Here is a 6,335-nt window from a genome sequence, read left to right as displayed (position 1 = left end):
TGATTTTGTCTAAAAGTCTCCAATGAGCCTCTGTTCTCTCCAACTCCGCAGCTCCTAAGCAGTGTTCGAGTCACTCCTATTTACCAGTCTCTCCCTTGAGCTCTGTCTCTCATCTTCATAACACTTCACAGGTAAAGAAAGTGAGCTGCAGAGAATTTGGGTCCTATGCCCAAAGATTCCTCTCTCCTAAGGAGCGGACCAAGGACTTGAAACCAGCCATGTGTGCATACAGGTCCAGCCCTCACCAAGAAGCCCTGGTGACTCAAAGTGGATGCAATAAACGCCATCAGTGGAGCGCTGTCAAGACCTTAACTGGACGGGGCAGAGGCTGCATGATTGCCTAGCCAGTCCGAGAGTCTCACGGCTGTGATGGCACACTCTGTGGGTTCAAGCGCGTCCCTTGGTCCTTCAGGTGGCCTCGCCCGCGCTCCCTCTGGCAGCCCCAACTCTGGCTTTCTTCACTTTTACCGTTTGACTCCTCATTAACCCCACTCTGATAGGGTAAACAGGAACAGGCGAAAGAGAGAGAGTAGAAAGGCATTACCTTAGCTGTTTATCCCTGCATGACATATAATTCACACCAACACACTAAAATATTAAGACACTTTTCTCGACAACTTCCTTTAAGCAACAGGGAGAATTCCTTCTGTCTCTTTCACTTAAGCAAACTGTAATTTTCTTCTGTGTGTGGCTTTGTCTAACAGGCGCAGAATTTGAGATTATTTAGAAAAGTACTTGGTTTCTTCACTTACTTTCGTATGTGTGAAATTCGACTGACAATTTAAGTGGGGATTCTTTCTTAAACTCTCAAATGGGTGTTTAATTTGGGCATTTCGCCAGTTTCTTTGTTTGTTGTTATCCTTGACAATGTAGTCCCATTACTGTGAAATATTAAGGTTGCCTAATCATGAAAGAGTAATGAGCAATAAATATGCTTGATTGGCTATTCTCAATATAGATGAGAATAAGAAATGAACTACTCTCTTGATTATGGGACCATGTTTCTTTCCTTACATTAACTACAACTTAGATCCTTTAAAAAAGTGAGGACTGGGCTCGGATATAACTGAAGCAGGTAGCTAACTCTCAAGGAGTTTGCTTTTTAAGAGGTTCAACAGAAATGCCTACTCATCTATCCAATCAGTTCAGCTCAGTCGCTCAGTCGTGTCCGACTCTTTGCGACCCCATGAACCACAGCACGCCAGGCCTCCCTGTTCATCACCATCTCCCGGAGTTCACTCAGACTCACGTCCATTGAGTCCGTGATGCCATACAGCCATCTCATCTATCCAATAATTATACCTTTTTCTTAATATCAGACCCATTGATTTTACTTTGGGCAAAGATATTTCCAAGCAAAAGTTATAGTCAAGAAGATGTAAGCCAAAGTTATTTGGAGAACTTCTGAGGAAATACCATAAAAGGGGGGCAGTCAGACCAACACACCCTCCCCTAGGCTCTTTCCTGCTGGATGTGGACATAATTACAGCACCCATCTCAGACAAGGTGAACTTGAGGAAGAAAACTATGCTTTCAGAATAAAAAGGCAGAAAAGTATAAGGAACCACATCCCTGTGAACTGCCTGTCACTGGACCTCATCTGGGAGAAATCTATTTATTATATATTTAAGTCACTGTTATTTCTGGTCTCTGTTGCTAGCAGTTAGATATAATTCCTAATAGGTCTATGGAGTAAAATACTCACCACTGTCTAAGTTTAGAAGGCAAGGGGTCTTGTTAGTCTTAAGCTTTGATCTCTGTAGAAATGCAAAGTCCCCTGGAAGAGGTCCCCTCATTGAACTTATGGTCACTTCTGCCCAGCAGGTTTTTTTCAAAGACAGAGAAAGCATCGACAGAAGGCTTTAGGGCGAACAAAAAAAAGGTGTTTGCTGTTGTCATGGAGGGCATACAAAAAAAGCAATTACACTAATCAAGGAAATAAATCACTTCATTTTAGCCTAAATGGAGGAGTGATCAAGAGACTTTGCACTGAGATTTTTTGGGAGATTCCAAAACAAAGGAAAAATAAGGGAATCACATCAGTAGGGCAACTTGTGCTAAGCCAAAAGAAAAAGCAGTGCAGTTCTGTTCATCTGTGTCTCCCCTGAATTTTATAGTCGCATTCCCCACCCAGAGATGGAGACTAACTGGGCAAGAAGGTTCCACCTGGGGGCACTTCCCCCTCAGCAGACATTCAGGCCCCTCCTTGTTCCCCCGTAAAAATTTACTGTGTTATTCTCAGATCGATCCGCTCCTGCTGATATCAAGAGTCAGGGATTTTTACAGAAATATTTGAATAACGTTTGCTCTTCTTTCTCTTTGAAGTTCCAGCCATTATAATTCAGCTATTTCTTGGCTCATAAACTTGGCAAGGCTTTTGGGACAAAAAAAAAAATCATCTCATTGGCAGAGAGGTTTCTCATATGCTGACAGTTTAGCTTATATGAAATCGCTGAGTAATAGGAAGGATAAAACAAGGATTTTCAGGGAACAGGAAGCAGAGTGCCCTCCACAAACGAATTCCAGACACTGATTTTTGCTTATCTGAAAAGATGAAGGGACTTTGCTTTGAAGCGGCGTTCACTTACCTCCTGCTAAAACTGTTTATTCTGTGTGATTTCTCCACTGTATGGAGAGTGGTTTTGTCTCCTTCCCCAAACCTTCCGTAAGTGCTGTTTCAGACGTAATTGGGGACTGTCATGTCGGAGCAGCCTTATCTAACCCCTTCTGCTAAGGAGCACAGCTGGAGGCCGAGGACCACTTAGGATGCCTCACACTCAAGGAGCCCTTCATTTCAAAACAAATCTCTTAAAAATATTCCTTGGAGCAAGTTTTTGTAGACAGTTCTATCTGACATCTCATAAAAACTCAGGAGAGGAAGCTTGTGCGTCTCTGAAGAGAGCCCATCTCCATCCCTGTATCTGAAGCACATGGAAAATACTAATTAGCTAAGTCCTTGGGTACACAATGCAGGAGACATCTGCCCTTGTTTTCTCCGTGTTAAATCCCTTTTCCATGCTAGAGGAAAACTGCAGAGTAAAAATGGTTCAAATTAAAAACATGCTCTTCCATACAATATCCTGTCCTGCTTCACAGCGCCATAATTCTCCTCTACTGTAAACAATTAGATAGGGCTATTGTAAAATTAGCTCCAATTTGCATAATAATGCGTTACTGTTATAATTTAGTGAGTGCATTTGCACAAATTTAATAAGAATTCAGCTTGCATTTTTTTGTTTTAATGTATTTTATACAAATAATGGTGAATTTATAGATTACTAGGTTCCCCAAAGCAAGTCAGATGAGGATGTTGCATTTTCGCAAGTTTAATATTTCACATGATAATTCTAGCCTTCTTAAATTAAAGGTCACTCCTTTCCTGATCTTTTCCTTAAAGAGGGGGAAAAAATACAAAGTTTTCAAGGTTCCTAATGATCTGGAATGATTTAAAAAAAAATACCCACTACACACTCAGTGACATCTAAAAGAGCTTAAAATATTTTAAACATATTTTCCTGAATTTTACTTTCAAGGAACTATGCAATTTAATCCTAAAATCTAATTTTAAAGATTTTTTAAAGTTTGAAATCAGTTGCATTTAAATCTTGGGCTGGCAGAGCAAATTATGTTAAAAATGTTTTTATTATACTTATTGTCACAGATGGTAATTTAATGGCTCTAACCATTATTGTCTTTTGGATTTCAGTATAATTCCACCTGATAGAAATTGAATTGCCACATAAGCTCTGGTCTTATCTGAGGCTTTTGTTCCCAGGGCCACTGGGTCAATGATGAAATCGTTGAAAGTCCCGAATCAATGCTTTCCTTAAGGAAAACTTCAATGTGGCTAACACAGGGCATCCTTTTCCACAAAGGACAACAGCACTAGGTTTCTAATTAAAAAAAAAATCTGAAGGATTCTTAGTATATAGACGTTAGTGACCTAGTTTGTCAAGACAGTTAACTGTTAAAAAGACTTTCTCGGTAAGACTGGTTGTTAAACACTTTAGTGAGCTGTCCAAAAGAGATGCAAAAAGATAGTCTCGATGCTTTAGAACTCCTTCCCGCCGTTCAGAGCTGCTCCATATAGTCATACAGGTCACTTGTGCAGGTTACTGCTGAAGGGAGGGACAAAGTGAGGGCTGAAATCTAGCCTATACTCCATCTGCTGCGCTGGGTGCTCTGAAGTGGGGCCATGTAAGCCCGGAAGAAGAAGCACCGTCTCTGGTTTGTGCAAGGACACTTTATGAGCTCATGGCAGCCCTTAGTCTGACTCTCCATGTGGCATAAATGTAGACTGGCCTAATTTAAAAGACTTATTTTCTAGGGTCTCTCCTTCCCCCAGTTTCACAATTTTAAATAAAGCCCCAACGGGACATAAACTGGAATTGTTCAACTCAGAACTCTAATCCCACAATGACTGTAACGAAGAACAATCCCCATAGTAATATCCGAGTGGGCCCAGGTTTATGTCTTCCCACAGTTTCATTGGAACTTGTGATTATATCTGCATAAGACAAACGATATCAATGTTTACTTAATGAATTAGATCATTTGGACACTGAATCACAATACTCAGGTGAAAATCCCATCCTATATCCCGCTTCTATCTTCTTCTAAATGACCTATATTTCTGTTATTTTATCTAAACCCTTATATAAATGCTTCAACTATTCACTTTGGTTTTCCAAACAATCAACCCATCTTTCAGCCTTGCCATCTCTGAGGTGGTTCTTAACATTGATCAAACTGCTTGTTCATTCACACAGTTGTCTAGAAGAGCTATTGATAAATAAAGTTTGGTTCTGAGACATTTTGTAGTTTATAAAAACCTATACAATTACTTGCTATGTGAATTGCTTTGTCATATATTCTGGTCTATTTAAAGACATGTAACATATTTAAATGACCAGACAACACACATTTACAAAAAAGGAAATAATGTACATTTTTAATCAGGAGAGAAAAAAAGGATAAAGTAATAAAAAAAATGCATGTATGGTTCAGAACATAAATTTTTATATATGTGTCTTGCACATAACTATTTCATTGGTGGGGTGAAAAAGCTATTTGAATTAATCCCCCCTCCCTAGCATGTTTTTCTCTGCAAGCAGCTTTGTAGTTTGTGAAACTTTTCCTTGAAGATTATTTTATATTAGCCTCTCTAGGTCTCCATACGAAAATCATCAGAGTGCAACTAAGATACTGTACAGAGAGAACAAAACCAGTATGAATTTAGGTCTATGTATGATAAACACAATCTTTTATGTAAAAGAATATGACTGATGTTGTCCTTCTATTAAGCCTAGAATGCCAGTTGAATTCCTATTCTGACCTCTGATGAGTATTGATCAGGAACTGCCCTTAAAAGCCACAATCCACGAAGCTCTAGCTGAATCTCCTCTAGGGCTGACTTAAGGAGAAAATGTAACTTTATCAGTGAATGCAAAAAAAACCAACACAGAACCTAAACTTTCCTTCTAGTAGTCATATTAAAGTTTGAAGCAAACGTACGAGACAAAAGACTTCACTCATTTATTTTCTAGGCCAGAGTAAGAGATCTCTTATACTCTGCAGAGTCCCCTAGTAATGATTCTGAAACTTCATTTCTGGACAACTTTGGTATTTTAAAAGTCTGCATGTCATCTGTATTATTCACTTATATTTTTCTTAAATGGCTTACTTTTAGAAAAAAACCTATATGCAACTTTTTTTAAAGAAAAATTTATGCCACTGATATAAAAGGAAGAAGTCAATACCACTTGAGATAAGAGTAAAAATAAAGACAGTAAGCCAGTTATAGTGAACTCCACTGGGCCGTTTCACAGTCAAGTGCTCTGCGTGCTAGCCTTGCTGCTTGTTTAAGCAAGAGAAAGAGGCAGGGAGGGGGAAAGAAAGAGACTGGAAAGTTTGGGAAAGCCATTTTAGTACCACCTGAGTTTTTCTGAAAGCTTGAAAGATTTTTGAAAGGGAAATACATGTCTTCATGTGACATTTAAAGTTCCTTAATGTCACCACTTAGAATCACTCATCTTTACTGGTAGTAAGGGGGCGGGTCCCAAACCCTTTGGGACCAATAAACAGAGGTTTCCCCCATCACTGGGAGGCCCTTCTGCACACTTCTGACTCAACACCATTTCCATTCCTTTGTCGCTTAAATGGGACCTGACTGTGAATAGCTTTTGAGAACAGCCAACAAATATCATAGTGTAATTACTCAACCTATTTAATTATATACTCAGTAGAATAATAGGTACAAAATTAGGCAAACATTGTGCTAGCTGGTGTGACTACAAAGATTCAGTAACAGTCATTCACAAACTTAACCCAACGGA

The sequence above is a fragment of the Ovis canadensis genome, chromosome 5 (genome assembly GCF_042477335.2).
Source record: "Ovis canadensis isolate MfBH-ARS-UI-01 breed Bighorn chromosome 5, ARS-UI_OviCan_v2, whole genome shotgun sequence".
In the NCBI taxonomy this organism is placed as follows: Eukaryota; Metazoa; Chordata; class Mammalia; order Artiodactyla; family Bovidae; genus Ovis; species Ovis canadensis.
The sequence above is the reverse complement of the archived record's forward strand: the minus strand, read 5'-3'. Positions refer to the sequence as shown.